The sequence below is a fragment of the Symphalangus syndactylus genome, chromosome 9, assembly GCF_028878055.3.
Source record: "Symphalangus syndactylus isolate Jambi chromosome 9, NHGRI_mSymSyn1-v2.1_pri, whole genome shotgun sequence".
NCBI classification, from domain to species: domain Eukaryota; kingdom Metazoa; phylum Chordata; class Mammalia; order Primates; family Hylobatidae; genus Symphalangus; species Symphalangus syndactylus.
The window spans coordinates 71,793,550-71,811,635 of record NC_072431.2 but is presented as its reverse complement, the minus strand read 5'-3'; the positions used below and the strand labels follow the sequence as shown (position 1 = coordinate 71,811,635).

At 44.9% G+C, this 18,086-nt stretch overlaps 1 non-coding gene across 1 annotated transcript; it reads right to left on the bottom strand.

Moving 5' to 3' along the window:
- Positions 1-578: 578 nt before the first annotated feature.
- On the bottom strand, positions 579-685 carry LOC129490826 (U6 spliceosomal RNA). Its single transcript, XR_008660320.1, has one exon. It is a non-coding gene; the product is annotated as a U6 spliceosomal RNA (small nuclear RNA).
- Positions 686-18,086: the final 17,401 nt, after the last annotated feature.

Below are 18,086 nucleotides of genomic sequence, written 5' to 3'. Positions count from 1 at the left end.
AAGATCGTGCCACTGCACTCCAGCCTGGGTGACAGAGTGAGACTCTGTCTCAAAAAAAATAAAATAAAATAAAATAAAAAATAAATTAGGCCAGGTGTAGTGGCTTATGCCTGTAATCCTAGCACTTTGGGAGGCCGAGGCGGGAAGATTACCTGAGGTCAGGAGTTCAAGACCAGCCTCGCCAGCATGGTGAAACCCTGTCTCTACTAAAAATACAAAATTTCTGGGCCGGGCGTGGTGGCAAGCACCTGTAATCCCAGCACTTTGGGAGGCTGAGGTGGGTGGATCACGAAGTCAGGAGTTTGAGACCAGCCTGGCCAACATAGTGCTGGGATTACAGGCGTGAGCCACCACACCTGGCCTAATTTTTGTACTTTTAGTAGATACGGGGTTTCACAATGTTGGCCAGGCTGGTCTCAAACTCGTGACCTCAAGTGATCTGCCTGCCTCAGCCTCCAAAAGTGCTGGGATTACAGGCATGAGCCACTGTGCCTGGCTGATTTTTTCTAATATCAGAGGAATCACCAGGGTCTTCTCTTTCTTTTGATTCATTTATTTTCTTGGTTCTGAAATTTTTTTAAAATATGGAATTCTTCATGAATTTGTGTGTCATTCTTTGATAGGGACCATGCTCATCTTCTCCATGTCATGCCAATTTTAGTATGTGTGCTGCCGAAGTGAGCACTGGTTCGTTCGTTCGTTCTTTCTTTCTTTCTTTCTTTCTTTCTTTCTTTCTTTCTTTCTTTCTTTCTTCTTTCTTTCTTTCTTTCTCTTTCTTTCTTTCTTTCTTTCTTCTTTCTTTCTTTCTTTCTTTCTTCTTTCCTTCCTTTCTTTCTTTCTTTCTTTCTTTCTTTCTTTCTTTCTTTCTTTCTTTCTTTCTTTCTTTCTTTCTTTCTTTCTTCTTTCATTTCTTTCATTTTGAGACAGGGTTTTACTGGGTCTTCCAGGCTGGAATACAGTGGCATGATCATGGCTCACTGCAAACTTCACTTCCCAGGGCTCAAGTAGTCCTCCCACCTGGGCCTCCCAGTGTGTTGAGATTACAGGCATGAGCCACTGTGCCCAGCCTGGAATGTTTAACTGCTGACTTTGATGCCTGGTTTTGGTTGTACTAGACACTCCCACTACTTTTTTCTTTAAAAATTACTGGTTTGTTCAGCTCCTTAAAAGGATCTTCGGTGTTTTATATATCAAAATATGTGAGGCCAGGTGTGGTGGCTCAGGCCTGTAATCCCATCCGTTTGGGAGGCCAAGGTAGGAGGATCACTCTAAGCCAAGAGTTTGAGACCAGACTGGCTAACAAAGTGAAACCCCCATCTCTACAGAAAAAAAAAGTACCCTGATATGGTGGCACAAATCTGTAGTCCTAGCTACTTGGAAGGCTGAGGCAGAATTGCTTGAGCCCAGAAGTTTGAGGCTGCAGTGAGCTACGATCGTGCCACTGCACTCCAACTGGGATGACAGAGCGAGACCTAGCCTCAAAAATAAATAAATAAAATCAAATAGATAATAGAATCTTCTGAGCTTTTCACCCTTTCCACAGGTTATAGGTGCCTGCAAGAAATAGTGAAGGTTACAGGTAGACATTTTTCATTGCAATATAACTAGGATACCTTTTCTAACCATGTTCCTGTGCAGACATAGAATGAAAAACCAGTCGGCTGGGGCTATAGCAGGAATGCAGGCATCGTGCAGATGGCTCAATTTGAAGGGCCTTTTTTTTTTCTTTTCTTTTCTCTCTTTCTTTCTTTCTTTCTTTTTTTTTTTTTTTTTGAGATGGAGTCTTGCTCTGTCATCCAGGCTGGAGTGCTGTGGTGTGATCTCAGCTCACTGCCACCTCTGCCTCCCAGGTTCAAGCGATTCTTATGTGTCAGCCTTCTGAGTAGCTGGGATTACAGGTTTGTGCCACCATGCCTAGCTAATTTTTGTATTTTTAGTAGAGATGGAGTTTCACCATTTGGCCAGGCTGGTCTTGAACTCCTGATCTCATGTGATCCTCCAACCTCAGCCTCCAAAAGTGCTGGGATCACAGGCATGAGCCACCATTCCTGGCCGATACCCTCTTAAGTCTGGATTAAACCTGCTGGCTTGCTTCTTCTTTTTTTTTTTTTTTTATGAGAGAAGGTTTGCTTTGTCCTCCAGGCTGGAGTGCAAGGTGCAATAGTTCACTGCAACCTCAACCTCCTGAGCTCAAGAGATCCTCCTGCCTCAGCCTCCTGAGTAACTGCGACCACAAGAACATGCCACCACTCCCACCTAATTTTCTGTAGAGGCAGGGTCTCACTGTGTTGCCTAGGCTGGTCTTGAACTTCTGGCCTGAAATTATCTTCTCACTTCGGCCTTCCAAAGTGCTGATATTACAGGTACGAGCCACTGCATCCAGCAAGAAATAAGAAGGTTTAATGTATTGATGCGAGCTGTCTGGTTGGCTGTGCAGAGAGCTACTGATGTGAGTGGGTTCAGGGCCAGGGTGAGAAGCCGTGATCCTTAAAAGCTCCTCTGCACCTCCACCTTCTGGAAAAGGGCAGGGTCCCCAGTCGGACTCTCTGCTGGCTCTCAGTGGGCCCTGACTCAACACCCTTCTGAATGGTTGTCATTGTGGTTCCTGGCATGTGGCACTAAGCACTATTATTATTATTTTTGAGTCAGGGTCTCACTCTGTTGCCCAGGCTGGAGTGCAGTTGTGTAATCTTAGCTCACTGAAAACTTGACCTCCCAGGCTCAAGCGATCCTTCTGCCTCAGCCTCCCAAGTAGCTGGGATCACAGGAGCCCACCACCAGATTAGGCTAATTTTTGTATTATTATTAATATTTTTTAGAGATACTGGGTATCCCTATGTTGCCTAGGCTGGTCTTGAACTCCTGGGCAATCCTTCCACCTCAGCCTCCCAAAGTGCTGAAGTTACAAATGTCAGTCATCACAACCTGGACAGAGGTTTTTTAAAAGCCAAATTGAGATTTTATTTCAAAATTTAAACAAGACTTTAAAATGTTTAAATTAGGCTGGGTGTAGTGGCTTATGCCTGTAATCCTACCACTTTGGGAGGCCGAGGCAGGAAGATTATCTGAGATCAGGAGTTTGAGACCAGCCTGGCCAACATGGTGAAACCCTGTCTCTACTAAAAATACAAAATTTCTGGGCTGGGCATGGTGGCAAAACCTGTAATCCCAGCACTTTGGGAGGCTGAGGACGGCGGATCAGAACTCAGGAGTTTGAGACCAGCCTGGCCAACATAGTGAAATCCCATCTCTACTAAAAATACAAAAAATTAGCTGGGCATGCTAGTGGGAGCCTGTAATCCCAGCTACTTCAGAGGCTGAGGCATGAGAATTGCTTGAACCAGAAGGTGGAGGTTGCAGTGAGCCAAGATCATGCCACTGCACTCCAGCCTGGATGACAGAGCAAGAGTCTCTTTCTAAAAAAAAAAAAAAAAAAAAAAAGGAAGAAAGAAAAAGAAAATTATGAAAATGGTCTCTTGAATATATGGCCACCACCTGAAGAGGGAGTTGGTTAACGGGAGGTCCTGGCAGGTGGGACAGGGTATCCTGGCAGGGCAGGAGCTGGGACTTCTTCAGTGTATTCAGTGTCTGTACCACAATGGTGCCCTTTGTCACAAGTATCCATCTGCATCCACTGACTTATGTGGGAGAACCTGGAGAAAAACCAATGATATGGTTTGGTTGTGTCCCACCCAAATCTCATCATGAATTTTAGCTCCTGTAATCCCCACGTGTTTGTGGCAGGGACCCAGTAGGAGGTAACTGAATCATGGGAGCAGGTTTTTCCTGTGCTGTTCTCATGATAGTGAATAAGTCTCGAGATCTGATGGTTTTATAAAAGGGCAGTTCCCCTGCACACGCTTTCTTGCCTGCCACCCATGTAAGCTGTGCCTTTGGTCTTCTTTTGCCTTCCATCATGATTGTGAGGCCTCCCCAGCCATGCCGCACAGTGAGTCCATTAAACCTCTTTTTAAATTACCCAGTCTCAGGTATGTCTTTATAAGCAGCATGAGAATGAATGCATACAACCAACTTCAATAGCTTAAGTGGGTCCAGCCACCACTCCACAAGATGCAAGATTATAAACCATGGCAGCATCCACATGGTACTAACTCAGTATATGTGCAGAGTATATGAGCTGTGGGGCTAATTATTTTAGGGACAAGGTCTTGCTCTGTGGCCCAGGCTAGAGTGCAGTGGTGTGATCAGAGCGCACTGCAGCCTCAAACTCCTGGACTCAAGCGATCCTCCCATCTCAGTCTCTAGAGTAGCTGGGACTACAGGCACCTGCCAACATGCCACCATGCCCAGTTAATTTATTGTTATTAATTTTTGTAGAGACAGGGTCTACTATGTTGCCCAGGCTAGTCTCAAACTTCCAGCCTCAAGCGATCCTCCCACCTCGGCCTCTCCAAGTGCTGGGATTATAGGCAGGATCCACTCTGTCAGCTCCCCTTGCTTTTAGACAAGCCCAGACTTCTCTGCTTGACCCCAAGGTCATGCATCATCTGGCTCCCACTGATGTCTCCAATCGCTGGTTCTCTCACTCACTGTGCTCCAGCCACACTGGCCTGTCTGTTTCTCAAACTGGTCAAGCTCTCTCCATTTACATGCCCTTGTGCCTTTATTCCCTCCGTGTGGCTTACTCCATGCCCTGTCCCTTTTATGGCTGGTTCACTTGCTCTCTTGCTTCAGGTGTTTATTCAAATATCACTCCACAGGGAGACCTCCCACAGCAGAGGGTTGAGCAGAGTGTGCTAATTCGCTCATCAATATCACACAGAAGGCAGTGTGGAGCATGGGCTGGATAGAAAGTCCTTCCAGGGAAGGTTTTCCAAAGCGTGAGGGCAAAGTGAACGTGTGAGATTCTCCCACTCCTGAAGGGGAGGCTGTAGGCTGGCAGCCTGGCCCTTGCATGGGTCCCTGTTGATCGGCTCCTGGAGGACCTTATTTTCTCTCCTCCCTGGGGATTCCCTAGGACATAAATTTCCTAGATAAGCCTAGGAAGGGATGAGTGGCCCAGCTATGTAATAAGGTATGCCTTGACCCCAGGAGAGGTGAGGTGGTCTGAATAATGGCTCCTCCAAATAGAGCCATGGCCTAATCCACAGAACTGGGGAATGTTACCTTGTGTAACAAAAGGGACTCTGGGGATGTGCTTAAGTCAAGGACCTTGAGATGGAGAGATTATCCTGGAATATCCAGTGGGCTCCATGTCATCATAAGGGCTCTTAGAAGAGGGTGGCAGGTGAGTCAGAGTCAGAGCAGAGGTCATGTGATGATGAAAGTGGAGGTTGAAGAGGGAGGAAAGTGCTACAAACCTAGGAATGACGGTTCCCCTAGGATCTGGAGAAGTCAGGGAAACCGATTCTCCCCTTAGAGCTTCCAGAAGGAACAGGCCCTGCCAATCCCTCAACTGTAGCCCAGTGAGACTGACTACAGACTTCAGACTTCCAAGCCTGTAAAATGACAGATGCGTGGCCTGTTAGGAACCAGGCCACACAGCGGGAGGTGAACGGTGGGCTAGTGAGCACAGTTTCATCTATATTTACAGCCCCTCTCCCTTGCTGGCATTACCGCCTGAGCTCCGTCTCCTGTCAGATCACCTGTGGCATTAGATTCTCATAGGACTGTGAACCCTATTGTGAACTGAGCATGCGAGGGATCTAGGTTGCATGCTCTTTATGAGAGTCTAATGCCTGATGATCTGTCACTGTCTCCCATCACCCCCAGATGGGACCGTCTAGTTGCAGGAAAATGAGCTCAGGGCTCCCATTGATGCTACATGATGGTGAGTTGTAGAATTATTTTCTTACATATTACAATGTAATAATGAGAGAAATAAAGTGCATGATAAATGTAATGCTGGCTGGGCACAGTGTCTCACATCTGTAACCCCAGCACTTTGAGAGGCTGAGGTGGGCAGATCACTTGAGATCATGAGTTCGAGACCAGCCTGGGCAACATGGCAAAACCCCATCCCTACAAAAATACAGAAAACACACACACACACAAAAAGTAATGCCCTAGAATCATCCCAAAACCATCCACCCCCACCCACAATGGTCCATGGTAAAATTGTCTTCCACGAAACCAGTCCCTGGTGCCAAAAAGTTAGGGACTGCTGTTTTAAAGCCACTGTGTTTGTGCTAATGTGTTACAGTAGTCGTGCAAAAGTAATCCATGTGGACAGGACCTGGGCTGCTTTCTCTTTTCCACCAGAGTTGGTTCTTTATTTTCCTTTCCTTCTTTACTCAAATCCAGGAAAAGTCAACCAGAGGCAACTGAGAACTTGTACTTGTCTGGTCTAATGACATCAGATTCAGGTAATGACGGCCAGCTCCACTGCTTAGGTACTGGCTGATGTAATCTTCCCTCCTCAGAACTTATTCTATACCCTTAACCTCCATTTGCTCTCTGACTCCTGGCCTGGACTTGTGAGAAACATCTGTGCAGCCCCCACCAGGCCTGCATCTTCACTTTCTGCTTCCCCTTCTCCCTCTGGTTTCCCAGGACCCTTATTCATGTGGTCTAGAGATGCTGGATGCTGAATAGCAATAGAAGAACTTTGAGAGAATTCAATAGACCAAGGCCAACTAGAAAGAGTCTACAATCCTCTAGACCAGCCACATCTGGAGTACCAGATGCAGGAGCATGTCTGGGAGGTGACATGTAAAAGTGTGAGTCTGGAAAGCAGACCAGACTCACTGTGATGGTGAATATTGAGTGTCAACTTGATTTGACTGAAGGAAGCAAAGTATTATTCCTGTGTGTGTCTGTGAGGGTGTTGCCAAAGGAGATTAACATTTGAGTCAGTGGACTGGGAGAGGCAGACTCACCCTCAGTCTGGGTGGGCACCAACTAATCAGCTGCCAGCGTGGCTAGAATAAAGCAGCCAGAGGAGCCAGGAAGGACTAGACTTGCTGAGTCTTCCGGCCTCCATTTTTCTCTCCTGCTGGATGTTTCCTGCCCTTAAAAATCAGACTGCAAGTCCTTCAGCTTGTGGACTCTTGGACTTACACCAGGGGTTTGCCAGGGGCTCTCAGGCCTTTGGCCACAGACTGAAGGCTGCCCTGTTGGCTTCCCTACTTTTGAGGTTTTGGGACTCGGACTGACTTCCTTGCTCCTCAGCTTGCAGATGGCCTATTGTGGGACTTTACCTTGTGATCGTGTGAGTCAATTCTCCTTGATAAACTCCCCTTCATATATACATCTATTCTATGAATCCTGTCCCTCTAGAGAACCCTCACTAATACACCAAGGATTGGCTACTTGGAAATGGAGGAAGAAAGGCAAGATCTGGGTATTCTGCTAAGCTGTGGTCAGTGCATAGCCCAGGATCCCAGCCTTTGATGCGGCCTAGAATAGAACAAGCAGCTATGGAGTCCTCAACCCCAGAAGCTTGTCCAGAAAGCCTACTACTGGTTCTTTTTGGGAGCTACTAGGCCATGGGTCTTGATGCTTGAGACACCCATTGCCAAGGAAGTGGAATCAGGGGTCAGGGGCTTGGAGAAAGGAGATATGGGCAGAATCTAGCCCTGGAACACTGGGAAGGAGGCCCAGAACCAGGCACTGGGAACAACACAGCAAGAAGCAACTAAACCCCTTCCTCCATTCTTTAGTCTGCCTCTTGTTCCTCCACTTGAAACACATTGCCTCCTTGCCAAGCCTCAAGCATGCCGATCACGATCCTGCCACAGGGCCTTTGCACAGGCTAGTGGGATTTGCCTAAATGCTCTTTCCCCATAGAGCAGCTAAAAATTGGAGGAGGAAGAAGTAGGAGCCAACTCCAAGAGCCTGGGAGTGGGTCTCAAAGTAGAAACCAGCCATCATGAAATGTGGTTGCTAAGGTCAGAGCAGGCTGAGGAAAAACACCAGATTGATGATTGAGAGCTGGGGCCCTTGTCTGCAGGGATGAGGGTCTCCAGGGTGGGGCAGGTTGAGAGGAAATGGGCTCACCTATTGCTGGCTTGAAGGGATGTGATTCCAGGCATCCTGGTATAATCATCCTGATTATACCTGACAGGGTCCATGACTGTGGTTTGGTCCTAAAAATGCAAATAGAGGGCTGAAAAAGTTGGCTCACAACTGTGTTTTGGGAGGCTGAGGTGGGAGGATTGTTTGAGCCCAGGTGTTCATGACAAGCCTGGGCAATGTAGTGAGACCTTGTCTCTAAATAAATTTTTAAAGATTAGCCAGGTGTGGTGGAATATACCTGTATTCCCAGCTACTTGGGAGACTGAGGTGGGAGAATTGCTTGAACCCAGGAGTTGGAGGCTGCAGTAAGCTATGATTGCACCACTGCACTCCAGCCTGGGTGACACAATAAGACTCTGTCCCTAAGAACAAAAATGCAAACAGGAAGAATGAGATCATATATAACACTCTTTTTTCCAGGACTGCTGTCATCAATAAAGTGGACTGGATCTGATTGTGGAGCTCTTCCCTTTGGTAAGCAATAATTAAATACCTATGATGCACAGACCATCATGCTAGAGCTGAAGACATATAACCCATCCATTCACTTATTTATTCATTAGTCCACAATACTTACTGAGCATCTTCTATGCATCAGGTACCAATTTAAGTGCTTGGGTTTATTTGTCTGTTCTCATGTTGCTGATAAAGACATACTTGAGACTGGGTAATTTATAAAGAAAAAGAGGTTGAATGAACTCACAGTTCTATGTGGCTGGGGAGCTTCATAATCATGTCGGAAGGCGGAAGGCAGAAGGCATGTCTCACGTCGTGGCAGGCAAGAGAGAGCTTGTGCATGGAAACTCCCCTTTATAAAACCATCAGATCCCTTGACATTTATTCACTGTTATGAGAACAGCATGGGAAAGACCCACCCCCATGATTAAATTACCTTCCGCTGGGCCCTTCCCATGACACATGGGAATTATGGGAGCTACAACTCAAGATGAGATTTGGGTGGGGACACTGCCAAACCATATCATTGGGATATGTCTGTGAGCAAAATAAAGATTTCCATTCACAAGATGCTTACAGGGTGAGTGGAGAAACAGAATAAATCTCCACTTAAAACAATAAGTATAAATATAATACATTTTTATAATATGATAAATGTAATAAAGGTAAATTAATACATAATACAAAAATTCAATAAATACAGTAAATAAATTGATGTATAATAAATTATTCTGTGTAACATAAAAAGCACAGCAGGGTAATAGGAGTACAGGGGTGAGGTGCTGTTTTAAATATGGTAGACAGGGTAGGCCTTGCTGAGAAGGTGACATTTGAGGAAAGTCTAAACAGAGGTGAGTGATCCAGGCAGAAGAGCATTTAGGCAGATTCACCAGCCTTTGCAAAGGCTTTAGCCCCCTCTAAGTGTTCATTGAAAATCACTGACATAAGGCAGATTGATTACTAGGAGAAAAGGCATACAAATTTATTTAACATGTATACACAAGAGCCTTCAGAATAAAGACCCAACCCCTCAATGAGTTACAGAAGATTATATGCCATCTTGGCAGGGCGCAATAGCTCATGCTTGTAATCCTAGCACTTTGGGAAGCCCAGGCAAGAGGATTGCTTGAAGGTCAGCAATTCAAGACCAGAAGCTTATAGATCATTTTGAGGTTACAGAAAGAATGCAGGCCTGGATCCTGGTAAAACAGGTTATGGGAAAGGAGCAGGGAGAAGAATTCTGTCGAGGGGATTACTAGGGAGAATAAATGGATTGGGGAACTTGTAAATAGTTATCTTTGGAATTTAAATGATCCTCAGAGACAATCCTTACACTTGTAAAGGGTCTATTCAAGTGTGGTTACATCTTGGTCTTCTTTTCTGCAATAGATAATGAAATAGACAGGGAGAGGAAGGAAAAACAGCTGTTCTCCCTGGTGGTTCTGGATCTCAGGCAGATAAAGGAATTTCAGCTTCTCAGGTGTGGATGTAGGGAGGACAGAGAGACCTTGAAGGTCCTTCATTTCAGCATGTCTGAATGTCATATTTTGGGGTATTGGTTTCTGAGCCAGTGGGTATGAGAGACAAGAGGCAGAACAAGCATACTGACAGTGTTCCAGTAGGCAGTCAGGCAGACATGAGCACGGCAGGAGAGGACACCCCCACTCCAAACTCAGCAACGTCAGGCAGCCAGTAGGTGATGGGCAGGCAGGCGGCTGTTAAGCTGTCTCTCTAGAATATAATTTGTTGCAACCAGTGCCAGGGAAAGGCAGTCTCCCCATAGACAGAAAAAATCTGAAACTGGTGATCAGCAGCTTCCCAATAAGACCTCAGGAGTTGGGCGAGTGGGCTCAAGCATGCACCCTAAGAGGCAAAATGGCCGAGTTTCACTGGTATATTACCTTCCTCTAGGAAAACTTGACTGGTAAGGGAAGAACGCCTCAAGTGAGCATGCTTACAATTTCAGGAAACACACTGTGCATGCGGCCCCTCCCAGATGCTGGAAGGCCACTGTGCTTGTGGGCAGCCCAACCCATGGGAGGCCAAGGCGGGCAGATCATGAGGTCAGGAGATTGAGACCATCTTGGCTAACATGGTGAAACCCTGTCTCTACTAAAAATACAAAAAAATTAGCTGGGCGTGGTGGTGGGTGCCTGTAGTCCCAGCTACTTGGGAGGCTGAGGCAGGAGAATGGTGTGAACCTGGGAGGCGGAGCTTGCAGTGAGCCTAGATCAGGCCACTGCACTCCAGCCTGGTGACAGAGCGAGACTCCGTCTCAAAAAAAAAAAAAAAAAACAGAAACTACAAAGTCACATTGCAAAGACTGTGGATGCAGGGTGGGGTGGAGAACTGGAGCTCTTTCTGCAAATGACTCCAGAGCCATCTTCAACTCCTTCTACCTCTCACAGCCAATTGGTTGCCAAGTGCTATCAAATCTACCTCTGTGGTATCTCTTGAATCATGCCCTCATTTCCATTTTCTCATTACTGCTGTCTGTAATCGCTTGCTTGAACATATGCCACCACTTTCTAAATGGATTCTATGTCTCCCACTTCCCCATCTCACCCCAATCTGCTGTCCCCAGTGCTTCTGGAGTGATATTTCTAAAGCACACTTGACTATGTCACTCTTTTGCTCAAGACCTTTGTCCTAGAGCTTACAGGAAAACATTCAAATTCCTCAGCCTGACATTCAAGGCCCTCTGTGATTCGGTTTTCCAGCATCATTTCTTGGCATTTCCTACCCACATATTCCAGAAATACCAGGATTTTCTCCATTCCCTAGAAGTTCTCATCACTTCCCTTTTGCTGGAATACTTTCCTCCACTTTACTGACTGCCAGAGTCCTGATCATCTTACATAGCTGAGTGGAAATATTTTCTCCTCGTGGCACATTCTCTAATTACTGTTGTCTCTGTGCCTGTCTAGCACTGTGTTTATAGGTCATTGAGCAAACACAGTCATCCAATCAACTCTTGCATGTGCTGCGTATTATGGTTATAAGATGTGTATTGTTCTGTTTGCTTGTTTCCCCTTTTTTTAAGCATGAAATTGTAAGCTCCACAAATAAATGGAATATACCTTCCAGTGTGTGCCTTAGTTTGGGATGAGCAGTGGGTGTTTGATAAACCGTTGCAATTCAAATTGAGCTAAAATGAATCAGAACCTGGACAATAAGAGAGTCACCTTGTGCCTGCTATGAATGATCAAATTCTGTAGATGTGGAATACAGTATAAAATGCACTTAACACTAAGTGTTACTGAACATAATTTAATCTTTCTTGGGTGATTCAAAGGCTCTCCGGGATCTTGTAGTGCTGGAGCGTCATCAATGCAAGCATCAGTTCTCATTGTGTGGAGCTGCCAGATACGGAGTGCAGGCGGATAGAGTTCTGGAGAAATCAGGATTCTTCTTCTTTTTTTAAGCCAACAATTTGCCTAAGTGTCTTTAAAGTGCATATTACAATCAAATCCTTGATTTAAAACTTTTTTTGGACAGAGCAGATTAATTCTGGTGAGCTGTTGGGCGGATAAGTGTATAAATAATAGTGATTATCTGGGAGATGAGTTTGTATGGTCCAGTCCTTGCTTAGGGTAGGGAGTTGAGGTGTCTGTACTGAAAAATGTCAGTTATGTCCTGAAACAATGACACCAGTGTCATTGAGGTTGTAACCAACACCAAGCAGGGACTTCACTGTTCTTCTTGCTTTGTGCAAGTAACACCATATCTGGGTTCCTCAGATCAGACTGGAAGATTAAATGATCTCTTTCATGTGAGCTAGAAAATACTCTGTCTCTCTTTTGAGTCCAGAATTGGCTAGTTGGATGAAGCATGCCTGAACTGAGGCTTGGATGCTTTTGAAAACCAGCAAACACAACTACAGTCTCCATGATATAAACCAATCTACTGGACCACTTCCAATTTCAGCTCTGACACATGAAGATCTTGGAAGTCATCATTCCCATCCTTCACAAAAAGCAAAGCCAAACAAACTGAAAATTGGTGACTTTTCTTGGGTCCCTCAGAGAATAGAGGTTTCAGGCAAACTGCCACCTTGACATCTGGAGACAGAGGAAAATCCAAAGAGACATAGCCAAGATCTGTTTACCTGAACCTGAAGACAACAGATTGATCAACTGGTAGAAAAACTTAAATAATAATTTTAATGACTTGTTGGAGGCAGAGTGTGAACTTGCCCGAGAGTGCGAGACCTAGTATTTGGTGATTACAGCATATAGGCAAGTAAAATGAATGACAGCAATATCATAGGGGATGAGAAGGATAAATTGGGAAGATTTTAAGGTACCTGCACTACATGTGAACTGGTTTAGTGTTACTTGGAAGCGGACTTAATTAGTTAAAAATGTAAATCAGAAACCCTAGGACAACCACTAAAATGTTTTTAAAAAGAAGTATACTTGATATACTAAGACATAAAATGCTTGATTAAAAACAGAAAAGGCAGAAAAAGAGGAAGGAAAGAGGAACAAAATATAATGAGTAGAAAATAGTTACAAACATGGTAGATATGAATCCAGTTAAATCAATAATCACTTTAAATGTGAATGGTCAAAATATATAAATTTAAAATACAGTTTGTCATAGTAGATTTTTAAAAACCCACCCAATTATATGTTGTTTACAGGAGACCCACTTTAAATATAAAGAGGCAAGTAGGTTAAAATTAAATGTTTGAGGTGATGAATATGCTAATTACCATGATTTGATCATTACACACTGTAGACATGTATTGAAATATCACTCTATATCCCATAACTATGGACAATTATTGCACGCCAACTAAAAATAAAAGGAAAAAAAAAGAAAGAAAAAGCAAAGACACAAAAATATACCATGCTAATATTAGTCAAAAGCAAGCTAGAGTAGCTCTGTTAATTTCAAACAAAGCCAACTTCAGAACAAGTAATCTGATTAGGGATGAAGAAAGGTATTACATTACAATAAGGAGGGCAATTCTCTCGAAGTTAAGAAGATCTAACTATCCTACATGTTTGTATATCTAATCACCAATGAAAATATGTAAGGCAAAAACTGAGAGAAATGCAAGAAGAAGTAGACAAATCCACTATTATAGTTGGAGACTTCAATATCCCTCTCTCAGTAACTGATAGATCAAGCAGGCAGAGACTCGGTAAGGATATACTTGACCTAAAATAACCTGCTGAGTTACATGTGAAACATACTTGTCTGTTGTCCTTTATTTCCCTAGTGTCTTAATTTTGTTTCTCAAACCTCTTTGAAATATCTGAAGAGAAAAAGGATAGAGTAAGTCTAGAAATGTGACTGAAATTTAATTGAGTAAAACAACAACAACAACCCAGTTCTATTAAAGAAAATAATGACCTCCTCCTTTAGATTATAAGGAAGAAGATAACGGTACTTATATGACTTTTCATTTGTATAATCACTGTTTCATTTCAAAGTACTTTGTTTCCTAATTTTAAAAATTTCACTTGTTTAATTAATTTATTTATTTTGTAGAGACAGGGTCTTGCTATGTGCCCAGGCTGGTCTTGAACTCCTGGCCTCAAACAATCCTCCTACCTCAGTCTCTCAAAGTGCTGGGATTACAGATGTGAGCCACTGCACCTGGACCAAAGTACTTTTATATGCCTTTAGTTTATATACCTTTATTTTATTTAGTAGAGACAAGGTCTTGCTATGTTGCTCAGGCTAGTCTTGAACTTCTGGCCTCAGGCAAGCCTCCTACCTCAGTCTCTCAAAGTGCTGAGATTACAGGTCTGAGCCACTGCACCTGGCCCAAAGTATTTTTTTTTTTTTGGAAATGGAGTCTCGCTTTGTCACCCAGGCTGGAGTGCAGTGGTGTGATCTCGGCTCACTGCAAGCTCTGCCTCCTGGGTTCACGCCATTCTCCTGCCTAAGCCTCCCGAGTAGCTGGGACTACAGGCGCCCACCACCACGCCCGGCTAATTTTTTGTATTTTTAGTAGAGACAAGGTTTCACCATGTTAGCCAGGATGGTCTTGATCTCCTGACCTCGTGATCCTCCCACCTTGGCCTCCCAAAGTGCTAGGATTACAGGTATGAGCCACCATGCCTGGTCAAGAATGTTCACTTCTAACAAATACCCAGGTGATGCTGATGCTGCCAGTCTGGGGACCAGACATTGAGAACCATGGGTTCAATTCACTGTAAGTCAGGACAACAACTATTTGCAGTGGAACACAATCCTAACTGATACCATGCCATATCTGAGAGCAGAGACAATGACAGGGCCTCCTCAACAGATGTCAGCATGCAGGGATGACCACACCTGAGAGAATGTTCCATCTTGAAAGGTGGAGAGTGGAAGGCCAGAACTTAAATAGTATAATGAGGAACGAGGGGCTGGTCAAAAAAATTAGCCCGGTGTGGTGGCAGGCACCTGTAATCCCAGCTACTCGGGAGGCTGAGGCTAGAGAATTGCTTGAACCTAGGAGGTGGAGGTTGCAGTGAGCCGAGATTGCTCCTGGGCAGTCTCGCTTGGCCACAGAGTGAGACTCCAGCCTGGGCCACAGGGCGAGACTCCATCTCAAAAACACAAAACAAAACAAAACAAAACAAAACACACACATAGAAGGAAGGGAAGAGAGGATTCCAGGCAGAGGCATGGCCTGGGCAAGAGTCTCAAGGCAGAAGAGTCTGGCGAGAGGTTTCTATAGGGGCAGATGAAGCAAGGAGAGCGGATAGAGAGGGATAGATGCTAGAATGGGCAGAGCCTTAGAAGCTGCATGAAGACTTGTGTTTTTTTGTCCTAAGGATGTTGGGGAGCCTTAGAAGGGTGTTGTTGTTGTTGTTTTTTAAAATAGGCTAATGTTTTTTTAGAAGGGAGAGGATACAATTCCAGAGCAGCAAGAGAGAGAGCCAAAAGGAAGGAGAAAAAGCAAATACAAAGCTTTAGGCTGGGTTAAGTGGCTCAGACCTGTAAACCCAGCATTTTAGGAGACTGAGGCAGGAGGATTGCTTGAGGCCAGGAGTTCAAGACCAGCCTGAGAAACATAGAAAGACTCTGTCTCTACAAAATTTAAAAATTATCCAGGCATGGTGGCACATACATGTAGTTCCAGCTACTCAGGAGGATGAGGTGGGAAGATTGTTTGAACCCAGGAAGTCAAGACTGCTGTGAGCTGTGATCACACCACTGCATTCCAGCCTGGGCTACAGAGTGGGACCCTGTCTCCAAAAAACAAAAAACAAAAACAAAAAAACCCCTCCCAAAATGGTGCATTAGGGAGCTGGCCACAGCTTCAAGGGCTGCATGGTTGGGCCATATGGACCATAATTTATGGCGCACAGAGTGGTCCACCAAGGGGTGAGGGGGTAAATTCATTTGCTGGATTTTTTGCACCTTCTTTCTCTCTTTGGTCAGAGTAGACCTCGCAGGGTGATAACTCTTGATATGGTTTGGCTGTGTCCCCACCCAAATCTCATCTCAAATTGTAGCTCCCAGAATTCCCACATGTTGTGGGAGAGACACAGTGGGATATATAATTAAATCATAGAGGCGGTTTCCCCCATACTGTTCTCATGGTAGCGAATAAGTCTCATGAGATCTGATGGTTTGATAAGGGATTTCCCCTTTTGCTTGGCTCTGATTTTTCTCTCTTGCCTGCTGCCATGTAAGATGTGCATTTTGCCTTCTGCCATGATTATGACGCCTCTCCAGCCACACGGAACTGTGAGTCCATTAAACATCTTTTCCCTTATAAATTACTCAGTCGCAGATACATCTTTATCAGCAGCATGAAAATGGACTAATAAAACTCTCTGGCACTCCTGGGCTATGTCACCAAAGACCCCTCCAGGGAACCCCTGTAAATCATAGCTGGAGTGAGGCATGGTGCTATCTCTGAGTCTGGAAAGGGTGGGAGGAGCCAGAGACTCCATGGTCAAGGTCAGGTTGGGCTGGCTTGAGAACTGTTCTGGCAGGTGCAATGGAGGCCACGCCTGAGAGTGTCCTCACAGCAGAGAAGATGAGCACAACCAGAGCTGTCCATTTAGCAAGCAGCTTGTCAGCCAGTGAGGCAAATATGGGGAAGCACATTACAAAGTCCAATATGGGCCAGGCATGGTGGCTCACTCCTGTAATCCCAGCACTTTGGGAGGCAAGGCAGAAATATCCCTTGAGGTCATGTGTTTGAGACTAGCCTGGGCAACATGGCAAGACCCCATTTCTACAAAATATTTTAAAATGAGTCCAGCTTGGTGGCACACACCTGTAGTCCCAGCTACTTGGAGCTGAGATGGGAGAATCACTTGAACCCAGCAGTCGGAAGCTGCACTGAGCTATGATGTTAATAGCTTCACTGCACTCCATCCTGCTCAACAGAGTGAGACTCCATCTCTCCTTTTTTTTTTTTTTTTTTTTTTTTTTTTTAGGGAGACAGAGTTTCACTCTAGTCGCCCAGGCTGGAGTGCAATGGCATGATCTTGGCTCACTGCAAACTCCACCGCCTGGGTTCAAGCAATTCTCCTGCCTCAGCTTCCCAAATAGCTGGGATTACAGGCATGCACCACCATGCCCAGCTAATTTTTATATTGTTAGTAGAGACGGGGTTTCATCATGTTGGCTAGGCTGGTCTCAAACTCCTGACCTCAGGTGATCCGCCCACCTCGGCCTTCCAAAGTGCTGGGATTACAGGAACAGGAGTGCACCACCGTGCCTGGCATGAGACTCCCATCTCAAAAAAAAAAAAGCTTGGGGCTGGGCACAGTGGCTCATGCCTGTAATCCCAGCACCTTGGGAGGCTGAGGCAGGCAGATGACTTGAAGTCAGGAGTTCGAGACCAGCCTGACCAACATGATGAAACCGTGTCTCTACTAAAAGTACAAAAATTAGCCAGGCGTGGTGGTACATACCTGTAGTCCCAGCTACTCAGGAGGCTGAAGTAGGAGAATCGCTTGAACTCGGCAAGCAGAGGTTGCAGTGAGCTGAGATCACATCACTGTACTCCAGCTTGGGTGGGTGACAGAGTGACGCTCTGTATCAAAAAATAAATAAATAAATAAGTCCAGTACAGTGTTAGAAGGGTTTTAAGCAGATGTTTGGGTAGGAGTTGAGCAGTTAGGGATGGGGCAGGGTGTGTAGCATGTGGAAATTGTGATTGTGATTGTGTGTGTGTGTGTGTGTGTGATGTCATCACCTATGTTTTTCAAAAGACAATTCTCTCATACTTTGAAATATGACCATTGGAAGAGACTTTCTACCTGTCCAATTTTTGGACAGCTTTCTTGGTTAGAAAATAATTCCTTAAAATAGGCTGTATAGCCTATTTTTTCAAACATCTTTGGACGTTTGAAGATAGCTAGCACGGACCCAGACACTTTCTGAAGGCTAAGCGGAGCTGGTCCTCCACCTGTTTCTCATTAGACTGGATCTGATGTCTTCTCACCACCTAGTATTTTTCCTCAACACCTATTACTGTCTGAGTCCTAAACTGTGAAGCTCAGAATGAACCCAGATCTATAGTATGGCCTGACTGCACTGCATGTATCGCTTCTCTCATTCTGGAAACTACACATTCAGTGCAAGCTAAGATTGTGTTAATTGTTTTGGCAGTCGGATCACACTACTGATCCGCGCTGAGCTTACTGACAAGTCTAACTCCCCAGGCTTTTCATACAAACTGCAAC